The sequence below is a fragment of the Phacochoerus africanus genome, chromosome 15 (assembly GCF_016906955.1).
Source record: "Phacochoerus africanus isolate WHEZ1 chromosome 15, ROS_Pafr_v1, whole genome shotgun sequence".
NCBI lineage: Eukaryota > Metazoa > Chordata > Mammalia > Artiodactyla > Suidae > Phacochoerus > Phacochoerus africanus.
The window spans coordinates 110,789,154-110,808,970 of NC_062558.1; positions in this window are offsets into that span (position 1 = coordinate 110,789,154).

The following is a 19,817-nucleotide window of genomic DNA, read 5'->3' on the forward strand; positions in this document are numbered from 1 at the left end:
GTCAAAGGGCTTATCCGCCCATAGAAGCAAAGGGCCCATGCTGTGTGTTACTTCATTCTGTCTGCAGCCAAGGCGAAAGTGTCTTGGGAGATTCAATGTACGGCCAACTTTTAGGCCAAGTCAAAGCAACCGGCCTGTATTTGGGTAGTCTGGGTGGCGCTGTGCTCATCTGAGCCGCTTGGCTACTCCACTCCACTGCAATAGGAGAGCTGACCACCGCTCCCCAGCCCCTCCTTTAGGTCAAACTTGGGCTTACCCCTCCCGCAGGGAAGTGTGCTGTTCTGGTGCAAGAAGGGATCAGAGTGACACAATTTGGCTTTCAAACTTAGCCAGAATCTACCCACTCATAGCTCCAGGAGGTGCCAGAACAGCCAGGGGCTGCAAGGTACACCACCTGCCCTAGCTCATGGAGCCCAACCTGCAGCCCCCATCAGATGGAGCCCTGGTTCCCCAACTAAAGCCTGGAAAAGAGGCCAGGCCTGGTTTGCTGCATTCACACCATCAGCGCCACTTTCTGCTTTTTTCTGGAACAAAATGGGCCTTCTACTTGGCAGATGAAGAGAACTACTTCATGCAGTGTAGGTATGCATCCCAGGGCCTTCTGATATCAAACAGGCAAAACTCTTAAAACGCTGAGCCAAGGTTCTCCCCAAGGTTTCATGAGCCAAGGGCAGCTGCCAACAAACAAATGGCAACCTATCTCTACTTTCCTCCCCACAGACAGGATTAGGGAATCTGAAAAGAGCTGAAGTGGATAATCTTCAACTGAGGTTCCCTAAGGAGTTTCTACCAAACTAAGCAGCTGAGAAATACAGAGGTTAGGTTGGGTTAGACTGGGAAATGCCATGAGGACCTTCTACAAGTAGGACTGCATAAAATAAGGCCAAAGGAGAAAGAAAATCCAAAGCATATTATTTAAAGATGATTTTTTTTTTTTTAGGGCTGCACTGGTAGCATATGGAAGTTCCCAGGCTAGGGGTCAAATCAGAGGTGCAGCTGCTGATCCAAGCTGCATCTGCGATCTACACCACAGCTTGAGACAACGCCAGATCCTTAACCCACTGAACAAGGCCAGGGACTGAACCCACATCCTCATGAATACTAGTCAGGTTCTGAACCCACTGAGCCACAATGGAAACTCCTAAAGATGATTTTTAAAACCAAGATGTTAATATACTGAAGAATCAGATGTGGGTTCTAGCCCTAAGTAAGGCCTGCTTCCTTCAGTTCCTGAAAATTTCTAACATACCTAGATTCTTTAAAATGTGTGTGTTTCTATGTAGGGGTGTGTGGTATGGTGTTAAATTCCAGTAGGAATTATTATAATCTAAAAATGTGCACTGAACACCTCTTAGAGATGGTGACAGACTGGTTTTTATCTATCTTTGTATCTCCAGACCCAGACACATATTAGGCAATCAACAAATGCCTGTGAGCTAAATTAATGGTAAATCAAATCATGCTCAACACACTAAAATCATATACTGCTCTCAGGAAGAATGTGAAAATAAATACATTCATATTTGTATTTGTCACAGAAAACTTTTAGGTTTCTGTTCAGTAATTTGTTTTCCCATTTATTAGCATTTTCCTGGTCATCAGCTTTAGGAAATACTTATCTTGCAAATTCAGAGGCCATTTGTTCATTGCCTATATTCAGCATTAAAACTAATTACATATTTTTAACAAGGAGCCAGGCTCTCCAAGGGCCTAAACACCCCCTGCATTACAAGTGAAATGTACTTTTGGAAGCTACATTAGTTGAGGCCAAAGGAAGACCACCTGAATGAATGAAATCACTCACCCACTAGATGTCTGTAATTAATATGCCTTTCAAAAACACCTGCCCTTGTGACTAAGAATGAACTTGGGTATAAGAAGAATCTGCTTAATTATGAATTTTATCCACAGTTTTAGTAAAACCCAACCATTCTGTAATTGTTTGGTAGCCCAGGTGCTGTAACCAGTATTTAATGTTTTTCAGAAGAACCTATATGTAGTATAAAAATCAAACCCAACATAACAGTGCTTTTTTCTTAATTCCTGATGAAAACAATCTCTCTAGTCTGGCCATTGAAATTCTATGGTCACGCCCAGCCTGAGGACACTGAGGCAAATAAAGTGATTCAATAACATTTAAGGAGTTCTAGATAGCCCTGGTTGACTCTGAAATGACCTGATTATTTGGTCTTTTGGTCTAGTTTAGGTATAGCTCTCCACAGGGCTATTCTTTCCAAATAGCACCCCCTCCCATATCATGGTTTTTGTCTTCTCTCTCATCTAACCCGAAATTATATTCTGTAAATAGTCCCTTATTAATCTGTATACTAGACTGATGTTTCCATCCTATCTTCTGTGTCTCGGGTGACAACAATCTGTATCTATGTTCTACCTTAGATTGTAATTTCCTAGGGGACAAGAATCAGGCCTCTCTATAAAATATGAATTGTTGGGAACTAGATGCATTAAGGCTCCTTGGAAATGCTCTGCCTAGTGTTACTCAATGATCCTCATAGATAAATTCTTTCAATATCTAGAAGTCCAGCTTCCTGGATTTGCAAGAAATCTTTAAGATTAACTGGTTCAATGATTTCCAGACAAGAGGATTTCAATATAAACATTACTTAGTATGGAAGAACTGACATATATTTGCCAAATTTTTATTTTGTCTAGTAAGAACCTTAAAAAAATCTATCAACTACTTATCACTATTTTTTCCCCAAAGAAAAGAATATTTTAACAACCAAAAAAAAAAAAAACCCCAGCTGAAATGATGTATCAAAATAAAGAGCAAAGAGTTCCCTTCGTGGCTTAGTGGTTAACCAATCTGACTAGGAACCATGAGGTTGCAGGTTCGATCTCTGCCCTTGCTCAGTGGGTTAAGGATCCGGCATTGCCATGAGCTGTGGTGAAGGTTGCAGATGCAGCTGGGATCCTGTGTTGCTGTGGCTCTGGCGTAGGCTGGCAGCTATAGTTCCAATTAGACCCCTAGCCTGGGAACCTCCATATGCCGTGGGAGCAGCCCAAGAAAATGGCAAAAAAAAAAAGAAAAAAGAAATAAAAAATAAAGAGCAAGTGTTTAAACTAAATAAAATTAGTTTCATGAAAAGTCACTATAATGTTTTATCATTTCATCTCAGACCAACAGAAATATGCCAGTGATTAACATGGGCACTAGGATTAATGATATATCCTGTGTTTAGGGCCAAATTATACTTTGTAGCATAGAGTGTGCATGCTTTCTAATGATGGTCGTCTTGACTACAATAATTTCTTTCTCATTTTTTCTCATTTTTAGCTTGTTACAAACTCAGTGACTCCCTTTCCTTTTATTAAACATTCAAAGCCATGGTTATTTCTATGCCTGTTTTCCCCTTCTGAGGGAACTACACCTAAACATCTAATACCTAGAAAAAAATTCTTTCCACCCTGAGACTGGGAAGCATTAAGCCATAGTAGCCAATCCACTGTGTCACTGCTGCCTGTGTATTTGTCCACGATTACTGCTATTTATTGAGATCCTATGGTCCAGGCATAGTGCTCAGGACCCTTATCTTATGGATCTTCCTGAACAACTCTGAGAGGTAGATATAACTCATTATTACACCTGCTTTATATATGAGAAAATTGATACTGACTTGTCAAGCAACCTTCTCATGGTACACAGATAATAAGCAACAGCAAGAATTGAAACTCAGGGTCATCTGATTTCAAAACCTATATCTGTGTTCTTAACCACCACACTCTACTTTATGTGGCTAAAATACCGCATTCTCTCTAATAACTTGTCAACTTGTCCCAACTTGTCATGGGGGAAAACCTTGAAATAGAAGTTGTAAGACTTAAGTCCTGTCTCTGCAGATCTTAGTTTTGCAACCTTACATAATTCTTTTAAAGTGTTCTAAGTGATAGCTGCCTACTCTGTAAAATTAATATCTTAGAATAGAGTAAGACTTGAATAAAGTTATATACAGAGAGAGAAGGTGCTTTTAAGTCCTAAAATATTATACAATTGTGCTATTTTTTTCTTGTTATTTCTTATTCCTTCTCCACACTTGCCACAAATATATTCCCTTAACTGACAACTGGAGAAAGGATTAAGTTTTATATATAAATAATTTAGTGATAAACTTGAAAGAAAAGGTCAACTCTATCTAATATGATGTCAATAAATGCAGTAATGAGTATGTGCCACATATTTTAATCATGCAGGCTCTTCTGCCTGTAATTAGTATCTGATAAAGAAAGAAAAGTAGGTTTTACTTGCCTCCTTCAATTTTTCACTGGGAGAGAGGAGATAGGAATGGGAAAAGGACAGTGCTAGGGAATAACATAGACTGTGTCCCTGTCCTGCTTAGAGGAGGAGGGGATAGCGACACTTTCTCCATATGGAAAACTGAAAAGGAAAAGAATTTATAACTCTATTATTGTTCTACTTCATTATATAAGAAACCCTAGCTGGACGGTTTTCTTCATTCCCACTGCTGCTATCAAGCAGTAAACTTATGTGGGGAAGATCATAACCGTAATAGATGTAGTTGACTCTAATGAGTTCAGTTTGAAATCCCTTAACATTTTGCGGGGGTAGGGATAAGAGGCATTTGAGGAACTGCTATAGGTGGAAAAAAATATATTAAGATTTATTCATGTCTTTAGTCACACTCACTGAAGAGCTGTCCTAGCCCATTCTGCCTTTTATACATTCAAGTAAGTCCTGAAAAGCACCATGTGATACTGGAAATTGTATGGGCTCTACAGTCCAATAGGCTCTGATTAAAACGCAGTTCACACTGTTCTTTTTTTTTTTTTTTTTTTGTCTTTTTGCTGTTTCTTGGGCCGCTCCCGAGGCATATGGGAGGTTCCCAGGCTAGGGGTCTAATCGGAGCTGTAACCACCAGCCTATGCCAGGGCCACAGCAACGCAGGATCCGAGCCGTGTCTGCGACGTACACTCCAGCTCACAGCAACGCCGGATCGTTAACCCACTGAGCAAGGCCAGGGATCGAACCCGCAACCTCATGGTTCCTAGTCGGATTCGTTAACCACTGCGCCACAATGGGAACTCCCTCACACTGTTCTATATGTGACTTGTTTCTTCCCTACAACATGCCCAATACTCACTCTTCACTTTTCTCTACCTGTCCTTTATCCCAAATGGCTGACCAATTTGGACTTCCTTGCCTCTGCCTTCCAATTAAGTTCAGCCAATGAAAAACACAGGAAGAAAATTCTAGAGAAGGAATTGGGAAGGGAGGGTTATTTTTCTAACTTCATTTCAGTAAGTTTTCCAAGGCAACATATCTCTTCCACTTTTTTAATGGTTTTAATCCATTCATCTACTGATGGACATTTGGGCTATTTGTTTTTGTCTGTATGAACATTCACATACACTTTTTTTAACATAGGACACAATTTTATTTCCCTATGTAACTAACAAATAAATTATAAAAATAAATATAAATGAGGAGTTCCCATTGTGGCTCAGTGGGTTATGAACCCAACTAGTATCCCTGAGGACGCAAGTTCAATCCCTGGCCATGCTCAGTGGGTTAAGGATCTGGTGTTGCTGTGAGCTATGGTGTAGGTTGCAGATGTAGCTAAGATCCTGTGTTGCCGTGTCTGTGGTATAGGCTGGAAGCACAGCTCCAATTTGACCCCTAGCCTGGGAACTTCCAAATGCCACAGGTGCAGCCCTAAGAAGGCAAAAAATAAAATAAATATAAATGACACATTTATTTATAAATATAACTTACAATTGTTATAATTTATAATTTATAAATATAAATAAAATGAGTGGAATGATTATGTTAAGGGAGATATATGCTAAAATTTTTAAGAAAGTTCCACATTTTTGTATCATTTTTACATTCCCACCACTAATGTATGAGCATTCCAGTTTCTCCATATATTACACTAGATAAGGTCAGTATTTTTAATTATAATCATTCTAATAGGTACATAGTAATATTTCATTGTGGTTCTTATTTGTATTTCTTTAACGACTAATAAAGTTGAACTATCTTTCTATTTTCTTATCTTCTATCCATGTATGTTATTTAATGAAACATTTAATAAAATCATTTCCCTATTTGTTAAAAAAAATACCCAGTTCACAATTTACTGTCTGCTCATGTGACCTTTGATGAACAAATCATTTCTTCTTGCTGAACCCCAATTTCCCCATCTATAAAACAGGTATAAGTATACTCCCCTCCATGCGTGTTGTGAGAATTAAATGAGGTATTAGTTTTTAGCACATAGTTACTACTCAACTATCAATGTCAAAGGTTGAGTTTCATGGTGGAAATAAATGTAATTTGCATGGGTAAGGTAGGAAGAAATTTATAAACCTACACCTGAAATCTAAGGTTTCAAGATAGTATAATAAAAAAAAAAAAAAAAAAAGGAGTTCCTGTCTTGGTAAAGCGGAAACGAATCCAACTAGGAACCATGAAGTTGTCCATTCAAGCCCTGGCCTTGTTCAGTGGGTTAAGGATCCAGCGTTGCCGTGAGCTGTGGTGTAGGTTGTAGACTCAGCTCGGATCTGGCATTGCTGTGGCTGTGGCATAGGCCGGCAGCTGTAGCTCTTGATTATACCCCTAGCCTGGGAGCCTCCATATGCCACGGGTGAGGCCCTAAAAAAACAAAAGGCAAAAATAATAACCTATATACACAGAAAACTTATTTGTATACTATTCCATTTTATGTTCATAGCATAGATAGGACAAGCTTTATCCTCATAATTCAGGTAAGGAAATCAAGAGTCACAAAGTTCAAAATGCCACTTAATGAAGAACCAGAGACTAAAGCCAGTGCTACTCACTGAAAACTGAACTACACTTTCAGTATGTTTATTATTGAAAATACCTGAGAAATTTTACATATTAATGTCCCAGGACAAAAATTCAAATAGCCTTTCACATGTTTTATAGCTTCATTAACTATAGGTTGTTTAGATATACTTTCAAATAACCAGGAGTTCCTATCGTGGCTCAGTGGTTAAAGAATCCAACTAGGAACCATGAGGCTGTGAGTTCAATTCCTGGCCTCAGTCAGTGGGTTAAGGATCCAGCGCTGTGGTGAGCTGTAGTGTAGGTCACAGACAAGGCTCGGATCCCGCATTGCTGTGGCTGTGGCGTAGGCCAGCGGCTATAGTTCCAATTAGACCCCTAGCCTAGGAACCTCCATATGCCATGCGTGCGGCCCTACAAAAAAGACAAAAAAAAAAGGACAAACCATAAATTGTTTATAGTTTTCACTATACCACTTTCCTAAGTGAGATAATTCTAAAAGAATTAATGCTAAAGATAATTTCTAAGAAACTGAAAGATACAAATCATATATATTTATCTCAATATAGCTCCTATTTTAGTCTCAGCATTGAGAAGTTGAGCCTGTAGTAAAAGATTTACCTGTAACACAACTGTGTCACAAAAGTAAATAGCTGTGATTACATTTTTTTCCCTAGGCTAACAGCACACTTTGACCTTTTTAAATATCCTAACGTGTTTACTTCATAATAATGGGATTTAAACAAATACTGACAACTGAAAGCTTACCACAGGTTCACTCCTCAATAATCAAAATTGGTTGATAGACTCTATCTGTACATACCTACTCAACTGAGTACTTTGCCTCTGCCTGAACTAACATATAGATTCCTAATTCTTTGGAGTAGTTTTGTCCCCACATTAAGTAGATTCAAGTCCTTCCTAGTTCAGTGCCAGTTATCCTAAACCTTACCCCCCTTAAAGATTAACAAATTTTCCTAGAGACAGTGACATGCTGTGACTCTTAGAAACTATGTTTCATTTCCATCAGACACTTAAATTTTAACTTTCTCTTTTAACCTTCTGAAGCCTAGCCATCATAATACTGTGTTTAAATACTTAATGTTTTTCCCTTTCAGGAAGATATAAAATCAATTTGAGAATCTAGGTCAGTGATTCTCAGCCTTAGCCACACATTAAAGTCAACTAAGGAGCTTTTTAAAAATAATCATGCCAGGACCACCCCCAGATATTCTGATAAGTGATTTGAAGTAGGGCCTCAGCACATTGTGGATCCTTTGCTATACACCTAAATTTAGTTTCCAGTTTCAGGAATCAAATTTAGATGACAAGGGATATCACATTATTTGAATCTATTCGATTCCTAGGTTTCAGCTAATGAGCAGAGTTCAAATACTAAATGATAACTCAAAAAATTGAATCTATTCTGTTCCTAAGTTTAGATAATGAAAATTAAGATATTGAGAGACCATTCTCAAAGGGGTAAAACTATCGAAGTAAATACCATATATCCACTGCTTTAGTGGAGTCGTAATTGATTATTCCTTCATTCAAGAAATGTTTTCAGAATTACTGTTGTGGCTTATCGGGTTAGGAACCCAACTAGATCCATGAGGATGTAGGTTCAATCCCTGGCTGGGCTCAGTGGGTTAAGGATCCAGCTTCAGTGTAGGTCGCAGACATGGCTCGGATCCCACATTGCTATGGCTGTGGCATAAGCCAGCAGCTGTAGCTCCAATTCAACCCCTAGCCTAGAAACTTACATATGCCTCAGTTGCAGCCAAAGAGAGAAAGAGAGAGAGCAAGAGAGAGAGAGAGAGAAGACATACAGAAAGAAAGAAAGAAAGAAAGAAAGAAAGAAAGAAAGAAAGAAAGAAAGAAAGAAAGACAGACAGAAAGAAAGAAAGACAGACAGACAGAAAGACAGAAAGACAGACAGACAGAAAGAAAGAAAGAAAGAAGAAAGAAATGTTTTCACTTTATCTGATTGGCAAAATGTGAATACTGGATAATTAATTGTAGATGTGGGGAGATGGGAAACTTCCTGCATGCTGATGGGAGGATAAACTGATTGAGCCATTCTGGAGAGTGTCTGGCAGTATTTAGTGAAATTATATATGTGTATTCCCTAAAACATAGCAATCCCACTCTGGGCATAAATTTCCAAGCAACTCACAAAAGGCTCATAAAAAGACTTGAATAAGGATGGTTAATAAAGCGCTGATTTTAATATTAAGGAATTATAGGCACCTAGATATCCAACACAAGGGAAATGGACAGGCAAAATGAGGAAGGCAGCAGTTAGAAGCAACAAACTAAATATACATACAACAACATGAATGGGCTTTAAAGAGGATGGTATATGAGAAACAAAACCCAGGATAGTTATAGCATTATAACAATTAGTGCAAATTAAACATACACACATGAAACTATGTATTTTACAAGGATACAAAAATATCAAAGGACATACATCAAACACATTAGAGTTGATGCCTATAAGATAATCACTGAAAAAGGAAAATTAAACAAAAGGCTTTGCATGAACGAATGGTCATAAATATTCTCCTGTATTCAAGGCAAGACTTAACGGATTTTCTGGGGAGTAAATGGGAGAAATATTTACTAAGTGCTGACTATTAGTTAGGTAGTGTCTTTTGCTTCCCCACCTTGGAATTCAAAGAATACCTTTGCCCATGGAAACCTCACAGGTTAGCTCATAAAATGGACATGTTAACAAAAATCCATTTGATAAGTGCTATAAGAGTTTGGTGGAAAGTGCTGCAGAATACCGTAAGGAATTGGGACTTAATATATGTTTATATAGGGGTCTATTACTTAATACCTATGTAATTTTCCAATATAATGATGACTGAAGTATATCATACTTTAAATAAGGTGGGTGTTTGGGTTTTGTTTTGGGTGTCCCCCCCCCCTTTTTTCTTATTTATCTGATCCTTGTTTCACTTCGTTTCTACTTTGGGAGTAGCTAAGGCTTGCCTGCTATAGAAATGCTGCAGTGCCATCTGCTGGTAGAAATTTTTTTAATTCCCCCATCTACCTTAAAATCCATTTTCAAAAACAAAAATATGACAAAATCATACAGTATTTGGGCTTGAAGGAATCTAAGAGATCATCTATTTCAGGCCTTTAGTTTAGAGATTGGGAAATATCGCTTTACAAGACTCTATCTTATTTAAGATAAATGTGTGTGTGTGCATTTTCACATACCCCTTTCATCACCACTGTGAGTTTCCCAAACTCTATGAAGACTCACAAAGCTAATTTATCTTAATTTTCTCAGATATATAAACATATAAACCCCTTTTGAGTGGTGCATAAGACATGTTTAAGCATTTTTGTAAAGCCCATTTCCCAGGAAAACAATCAGGAAGGCAGCTTACTGCACTGCCAAACAAATGTGCTTTAAGGTGACAGCTACATTCATCTCAGCTTTACTATTTACTGAGAAGCCTTAAGTAAGCTGTTTAACTTCCCTTTATATGTGAAATAAGGACAGTAATCTAATTTATAAGGGTGTCGTAATAATTTGTGGGGAGTACATGTAAAAATAAAAATGCTTAGCAATGTCAGAAAAATATTTAACAGCTAAACTAAACCCCTAATACTAATTTAAATATGCTTCTTAATCTATCCTTAATGAAGCTTAAAACTGTAAATGAATCTTCCCCTCATTTATACTTTATATTTAATATAGATAATTTTCTGGCTCTAAGATATTCCATATAATTAATTCCCATAAATATGTAAATGGAAGGCAAAATGTGTTTTAACAGCTCACTGAATATCTAGGCAGATCATACCTCTGCTTTAGGGTACTGCTATTCATAGTGTAGTCCACAGATCTAGCAGCATTAGCGAAACCTGCCAACAGTTAGAAATGTGGAATCTCAGGCTCCGCCCAGACCTACAAATTAGAATCTACATTTTAATAAGTTCCCCAAGTGATTAAAATTCACAATTCAAGTCTGAGAAGCAGTACTTTATAGGACAGAAAATAGAACCTGAGCCCCATTATTTTAGGAGAGGTTTCTAGCACCAGCTCTGTTCTGTTCCTCTTGGCTAAATTTATTGATGTTTTAATGGTTAAGTGCTGAAACTTCAAAATTTTAGTGAAACTCATCTATTTATTCAAATAGGCAGACAAATAATAATACTTAAACAACTTGAGCACTTATTAAATACCAGACTCTAGCAAAGCATTTCTTTTTAGGGCCACACCCGCAGCACATGGAAGTTCCCAGGCTAGGTATACAATTGGAGCTACAGCTGCCAGCCCACTCCACAGCCACAGCAACACTATATCTGAGCCGCAGCTGTGACCTATAGCACAGCTCAGGGTAACACTAGTCCTTAACCCATTGAGCAAGGCTAGGGATGGAACCTGCATCTTCATGGATATTAGTTGGATTCTTTACTGCTGAGCCATAATAGGAACTCCTTGCAAAGCATTTTAATGCATTATTTTCTTTAATCTTTATGATAACTGAAGCTTAGAGAGATTAACTTGGTGGAAATCAATAACCAGTAAAAAGTAGCTTTGGAATTCAAATCTAGGTCTGTCATTATAGAAGTTAAACTCTTAATCACTTGGATTTCCTGAAACAGTCAATGTAACATGCTAGTAGTCCATATATTTAGTTAAGAGTTAATAAATATTTAAATAAATGTAGCATATCTTTTAACATTTTAATCAGCTTTCCCTCAAGCTAAATGACATGCCCTTCTGTATAACAGAAGACATTTCACACAGAATTAATTTTCTTTTTTCAGCAATATTGATACTTTGATTTTCTCTATAGATTTTGAATTTGATATACAACATTTACTAGAGTATAAAAACTAAATCTATAACTGTGATTTTGTTCACTTATACTGAGAATACTGTGGTTAGAGAGTAAGGCATTGAGAAATTGGTTCCTGAAGTCTTCTCAGAAATCCCCTGATTCATGTATGTGCATTCTTGTTTATGATTTGTGTATGTGTATATCTCTCTTACACACTTTCTCTGTTCTAATACATAGTCACTGGAAAGAGTGACAGGCATATGTGAAAACAGGGCAGAAAATCGGGAATAATTTTGTTATTATTCAACTTGTGGGTGGCTCAAGGATCCATAGGAAGTCTGAACAGCCTGAAGTACTCTGGGCCCTGTGAACTCACAAAACTAGCCAGCCAAAACCTCCTTCCACAAACAAAACCCCATAAGGATGAGAAATATTTGAGGGAAAGAATCTATATTGTACAGTAAAAAGACAATTGATGGAAAGAAAACAGAAAGCTCAGATTAAATTGGAGAAGGAATGGAAGTGCGGTCAAGATGAAAGAGTAGGAAGACCTTGAGCTCATCTCCTCCCACAGACACAACAAAATTACAACTATTCAAGAACAACTATCTTTGAGACTGACTTAAAGACAGCAGAAAAGATTTTCCACAACCAAAGATAAAAAGAAGGAACTATAATGAGCTGAATAGGAAGAGAAGGGGCATAAACACAGTATAGTCAAGATTCACAACCCCAGGTAGGCAAGCCATAAATGGGAGAATAATTATAATTGCAGAGATTCTCCCCAAGGAGCAAGAGTACAAGCCCCATATCAGGCTCCACAGCCTAGGGGTGCTGCACTGTGAAGACAAGCTCCTGGAATGTCTGGCTCTGAAGGTCAGTGCGGCTTGCATATAGGAGAGGCGGAAGGCTATAAGAAACAAGAGACTTATAAATGGTACACATAAAATCTCACATGCTTTGAGTCCCAGGCCAAAAGCAGTACTTTGAAGCGAGCTTTCAGCACATTCAACTGCTGATTTTGGAGAGCTTCCTGGAGAGACAAAAGGCAACTGATAAGGCTGAGTTATATTCTGTAATATATGTGTGTGTATATGCCATATATATATATATATATATTATAATTCTATATTATAAATATATATAAATTGTATAGTTTTATATGAATATATGCCATATAAAAATGCAGGTTGTAATTATATATTATTATTATAAATATATATTAATTATATAGATTTATATATAAATATATGCCACATTTTACTTATTCATTCATCTGTCAATGAATAGACTTTCTTGCAATTTTTGGCTATTGTGACTAATGCTCAACAAACATGGGGATGCAAATATCAAAAAAAAAAAAAAAGGCAACTGAGACTTCCCCTAGGAACATGGACACTGATGGCAATCATTTTGGGAAGCATATTCTACCAAAAGAACACTGGTGCTAGAAAGCACCACTTTAGGGTTCTCCCTCTAGACTAATAGTGGGCTTACCTAGTGAATCAGCACCAGCCCCAGGATCTCCCAGGTCACAGAGCCAGCCATGCATGGACCCATCCCCACCTACCAGCAGCCCAGCATCAGTCCCAGGTCCTCAGGGATACAGAGCCAGCCATTTTGAAACCAAACCTTACCCACTATAGGTCAGCACTAGCCCCAAGGTCATTTAGCCATCCATGCTGGGACCCAGCCTCACCTACCAGCAGGTCAGCACCAGCCCTAAAATGCCCTAGGCTGCACAACAAGCCACTCCAAGACCCAGCACTGCCCACTAGTGAGCCAGCACCAGCCCCAGGACCCCCTGGTTCACAGAGCCAGCCATGCCAGAACATGGCCTTGACCACCAGCAGGCTTGCAGCCACCACATGAGGTAGAGCCAAATTGGCCAGGGGCAAGGTACATACTAGTGTATCCACAGTAGTTGGCTCCACAACAGAACAACTCATGTGGCCCACATATGGGACATGCCTAAAGCATATAACTCATGGGACATCTTCTACATAGGGCCACTTCTCCAAGATTAGGAAACATAACCTACAACTAACACACAAAATAAACACAGAGAACTAGACAAAACGAAGCGACAAAAGAATATGTTCCAAACAAAGAGACAAGACAAGACCTCAAAAGAACTAAATGAAGCAGAGACAAGCAATCCACCTAATAAAGTGTTCGAGATTGCTCACTGAACTCAGGAGAAGAATGGACAAACACAGTGAGAATTTTAATGAAGAATTAGAAAATATAAAGGAGAGCCAGACAAAGCTAAAGAATACAATAACTGAAATAAAAAATATATTAGAAGGAATCAATAGCAGATTGGATAACACAGAGGAACAGATCAGCAAAGTGAAAGACAAAGAAGTGGAAATCACTCAAGTTGAACAGAAAAAAAAAAGAATTTTTAGGGGTTCCCGTCATGGCACAGCAGAACCAAATCTGACTAGGAATCATGAGGTTGTGGATTTGATACTTGGCCTTGCTCAGTGGATTAAGGATCCAGTGTTGCCATGAGCTGTGGTGTAGGTCGCAAATGCGGCTTGGATCCTGAATTGCTGTGGCTATGGCGTAGGCAGACTGTTGTAGCTCCAATTTGACCCCTAGCCTGGGAACCTCCATATGCCGCAGGTACAGCCCTGAAAAGCAAATAAACAAAAAAAAAGAATTTTTAAAAATGAGGATAGTTTAAGAGACTTTGGGGACATCAAGCAAAAAATGGTACCAGAAGAAGAGAAAAGGGGCAAAACAATTATTTGGAAACAGACATCCAGGTCCAGGAAGCAAAGAAAGTATCAAACAAGATGAACCAAAAGAAGTACACACCAAATACATTTTAATTAAAATAGCAAAAAAAAATTAAATTAAATAAAATAGCAAAAATTAAAGATAGAGGATCTTGGAGTTCCCTGGTGGTCTAGTGGTTAAGGATTCAGCATTGTTAGGGTTCAATGCCTGGCCTGGGAATTTCCACACGGCTCACATACAGCCAAAAAAAAAAAAAAAAAAGATAAAGAGACAATCTTAAAAGAAGCAGGAGAAAAGCAACTGGTTACATACAAGGGAACTCCCATAAGACTATAAGCCCACTTTTCAGTAGAAACTTTGCAGGTCAGAAGGGAGTAGAATGATATATTCAATGAAAGGAAAGGAAAAAAACCTACAACCAAGAATACTCTGCCTGGTAAGGCTATCATTCATATTTGAAAAACAGATAAAGAGTTTTACTTTTACTAAAGCTAAAAGAGTTCAGTACCACTATACCAGCTTTATAAGAAATGTTAAAAGACAAGCTCCCATTGTGGCTCAGTGGGTTAAGAACCTGACATAGCGCCCATGAGATTTGATCCCTGACCTCGCTCAGTGGGTTAAGTATCCAGCATTGCCACAAGCTGCAGCATAGGTCACAGTTGCAGCTTGGATCCAGTGTTTCTGTAGCTGTAGTGTAGGCCAGCAGCTACAGCTCCTATTCAACCCCTAGCCCAGGAACTTCCATATGCCACAAGTGTGGCCAGAAAAAGAAAAAAAAATGTTAAAGGGACTTCTCTAAGTGGAAAAGAAAATACCACAACTAGATATGAAAATTATGAAAAGAAAAAATCTCACTGCAAAGGCAACATACAGTAAAGGTAGAAGATCAACCACTTATAAAGCCAGCAGGAAGGGTAAAAGACAAATGTAGTAAAATAATCTATATCCACTATAAGAAGTTAAGGAATATACAAAACAAAAAGATGTAAAATAAGAGGCCAAAAACATTAAATAGGAGTTGGGGGGAGAAGTAAAAATGCAGAGTTGTTAGAATGCATTCAAACTTAAGAGATAATCAACTAAATATAACTATAAATACAAGTATATATCTAACTCTTGGTAACTACAAGCCAAAAAACTATAATAGATACAAACCAAAAAGAGAGAAGAATGCAACCATAATAAAATCACAAGGGAAAAGAGCAAACGAAGAATAAACAAACAAAAAACTATAAAAACAAGCAGAAAACAATGAACAAAATGTCAGTAAGTATATGCCTATCATTTACTTAAAAGAAAAAGACTAAATACTTCAATCAAAAGACAAAGAGTGTCTGAATGGATATAAAAGTAAGACCCATATCTATGTTGCCTACAAGAGACTCATTTCAGATCCGAAGATACACACAGTCTGAAGGTAAGGGGTAGAAAAGAGTATTTCATATAAATGGAAACAAAAAGAAAACTAGGTAGCAATATTTATGTCAGATAAAATATTTATGTCAAAACAAAGACTGTAACAAGAGACAAAGAAGGTCATTACATAGTGATAACGGGATCAATCCAATAAGAAGATATAACAACTGAAAGTATATATACACACAACATAGCACTTAAATACATAAAGCAAATATTAACAAACATGAAGAAACTGACAGTAACACAATAATAGTAGGAAAATGTACACCCCACTTACATCAGTAGACAGATCATCCAGATAGAAAATTAATTTTTTAAAAACTCTAGCCTTAAATGACACATTAGACCAAATGGACTTAGCAGATAAATGTAGAACATTCCAACCAAAAGCAGCAGTGTACACATTCTTTCCAAGTGCTCATGGAACTTTCTCCAGAATATACCATATACTCAGCCACAAAACAAGTCTTAATAAATTTAATAACACTGAAATCATATCAAGCATGTTTCCAACTACAACTATGAGAGCAGGCATAAATTAAAAGAGAAAAACTGCAAGAAACAAAAACACATGGAGGATAGACAATAAATACAGTACTAAACAACCAATGTATCATTGAAGAAACAAAGGAGAAATCTAATAATACCTAGAGACAAATAAAAAAGAAAACACAACAATCCAAAAATCTATGCAATATAAGAAGGGAAGTTTATAGTGATACAAGCCTATCTAAGGAAAGAAGAAAAGTCTCAAGTAAAAAACCTAAACTTACACTTAAAGGAAAAAACAAAGAACAAACAAAATCCAAATTTAGTGGAAGGAAAAAAAAAATTATAAACATCAGGGCAGAAATAAAGACTAAAAAACTATAGAACAGATCAATGAAACTAAGAGCTGGTTCTTTGAAAAGATTTTTTTAAATGATAAACATTTATTCAGGCTCATCAAGAAAAAAAACAGGGCTAAAAGTAGTAGAATCAGAAATGAAGAAAAAAAAAAGAAGTTATAAATGACACCACAGAAGTACAAAGGATCATAAGAGATTACTACAAACAACTTTACACCAATAATATGGATAATCTAGAGCAAATAAATTCCTAGAACAATCTCCTAAGACTGAATCAGAAAGAAAAAGAAAATACGAAGAGATCAATTTCCAGTAATGACATCAAATCAGTTTAAAAAAAAAAAAAAAAAAAAGACCAAAGGGCTTCACAGGTAAATGCACTAAACATTTAAAGAGTTAACACCTAACCTTCTTAAACTATTCCAAAAATTAAAGAAATGTTTCTGAACTCATTCTATAAGACCAGTATTGCCCTGGCACCCAAACCAGACACAACAAAAAATGAAATTACAGGCCAATATCACTGTTGAGCTTAGATGCAAAAATCCTCAAAAAAAAAATACTAGCAAACCAAATTCAACAATACATTAAAAAGATCATATACCATGATCAAGTATGATTTATCCCAGCAATGTAAGAAGGATCATAAGAGATTACTACAAACAACTTTACACAATATCCACAAATCAGTATGATACACATCAACAAACTAAATAATAAAAATCATACGATTATATCTATAGACACAGAAAAGACTTCTGACAAAATTCAGAATAAATTTATGATAAAAACTTTCCACCAAGTGGGTAGAGAGGGAACATACCTCAACATAATAAAAGTTATATAGGAGTTCCCACTGTGGCTCAGTGGTAATGAACCTAACTAGTATCCGTGAGGATGGGGTTTCGATCACTGGCCTCATTCAGTGGGTTAAGGATCCAGCATTGCAGTGAGCTATGGTGTAGTTCATGGACATGGCTCGGATCCCACATTGCTGTGGCTGTGGCATAGGCCAGCAGCTACAGTTCCAACTCAAGCCCTAGCCTGGGGACCTCCATATACTGCAAATGCACCCCTAAAAAGCAAACTAAAATAAAATAAATTAAAGGCTATATATGACAAACATACAGCCAACATCATACTCAATAGGGAAAAGCTGAAAGCATTTCCTCTAAGATGAGGAACAAGACAAGGATGCCCACTCTCACATTTTTATTTCACATGGTATTGGAAGTCCTAGCCATAGCACTCAGACAAGAAAAAGAAACAAAAGAAATTCAAGTTTTAAAGGAAGAAGTAAAGCTATTTGCAGATGACATGATACTATATATAGAAAAACCTAGATGCCGCCAAAAAAACTAGAAAAATGAATCCAGTAAAGCTGCAGGATACAAAAATAATATACAGAAATGTTACATTTATATACATGAACAACAAACTACCAGAAAGAAAAATTTTAAAAAACAATCCCATTTACAAATGTATCAAAAAGAATAAGTAAGGTATGTAGGAATAAATATAACCAAGGAGGTCAAAGATTTCTACTCAGAAAACTATAAGACACTGATGAAAGAAATTAATGACAACACCAGCAAATGGAAAGATATGTCATACTCAGGGACTGAAAATTAATATTGTTAAAGTGACTATACTACTCAAGGAAATCTACAGATTCAATGCAATTTCTATCAAAATACCAGTGGCATTTTTCACAGAACTAGAACAAGTAATTCTAAAGATGGATGGAAACACAAAAGACCTAAATGCCCAAAACAATCTTGAGAAAGAAGAACAAAGCTGGGGGATCATGCACACTGATTTCAAACTACACTACAAATCAACAGTAATCAAAATAGAATGATATTGGCACAAAAACAGACACACAGATCAAAGGAACAGAAGAGAGAGTTAAGAAATAAACTCACACTTATATTATCAATTTATCTACAAAGGAGGCAAGAATACGGAACAATGAAAAAACAGCCTCTTGGCGTTCCCGTCGTGGCACAATGGAAACAAATCCGACTAGGAACCACAAGGTTGAGGGTTCCATCCCTGGCCTTGCTCAGTGGGTTGAGGATCAGGCATTGCCGTGAGCTGTGGTGTGGGTCGCTGATGCAGCTCGGATCCTGAGTTGCTGTGGCTGTGGTATGGGCCAGCGACTACAGCTCCAATTGGACCCCAAGCCTGGGACCCTCCATATGCCATGGGTGCGGCCCTAGAAAAGGCCAAAAAAAAAAAAGGCCAAAAAAAACGAGTCTCTTCAATAAATGATGTTGAGAAAACTGAACAGCTTATGTCCAAAATATCAAACTGGACTACTTTCTCACACCATATGAGAAAATAAGCTCAAAATGTATTAAAGACTTAAATGTAAAACCTAAAAACCATAAAACTCCTATAAGAAAACATGGGCAGTACACTCCTTGACACTGGTCTTAATATTTTTTTGGATGTCTCCTCAGACAAGGGAAACAAAAATAAACAAATGGGACACTGAAAAAACTTATGGTCTCCAGAGGAGACAGTTTGGGGGGTGGGGGGATGTGCTTGGGCTGTGGGATGGAAATCCTGTGAAATCAGATTGTCATGATCATTATACAACTACAGATGTGACAAATTCATTTGAGTAATAAAAAAAATGGAAGAAAAAATAAAATAAAATAAAATAAAATAATAAACAAATGGGACTACATTAAACTAAAAAGCTTTTGCACAGAAAGAAACTCTCAACAAAACAAAAAGGCAGTCTACTGAATGGGAGAAGATATTTGAAAATAATATATCTGATAAGGGGTTAATATCCAAAATAAACCAAAAAAATCATACAACTCAACATAAAAAAAACAAATAACATGGTAAAAAATGGGTACAGAACCTGAGTAGACATTTTTCCAAAGAAGACTTACAGGTGGCCACCAGACACACGAAAAGATGCTTAAAATCACTAATAATCAGGGAAATGTAAATCAAAACCTCAATGAGATACCACCTCACACCTGTAAGAATGGCTATCCTCAAAAAGACAACAAATAACAAGTATTGATGAGGATGTGGAGAAAAGGGAACTTTCATGTACTGCCAGCAGGACTGTAAATTGGTGCAGCCACTATGGAAAACAGTATAAAGATTCCTCAAAAAATTAAAAATAGAATTGCCATATCATCCAGCATTTTTACTTCTGGGTCTTTGCCCAAGGAA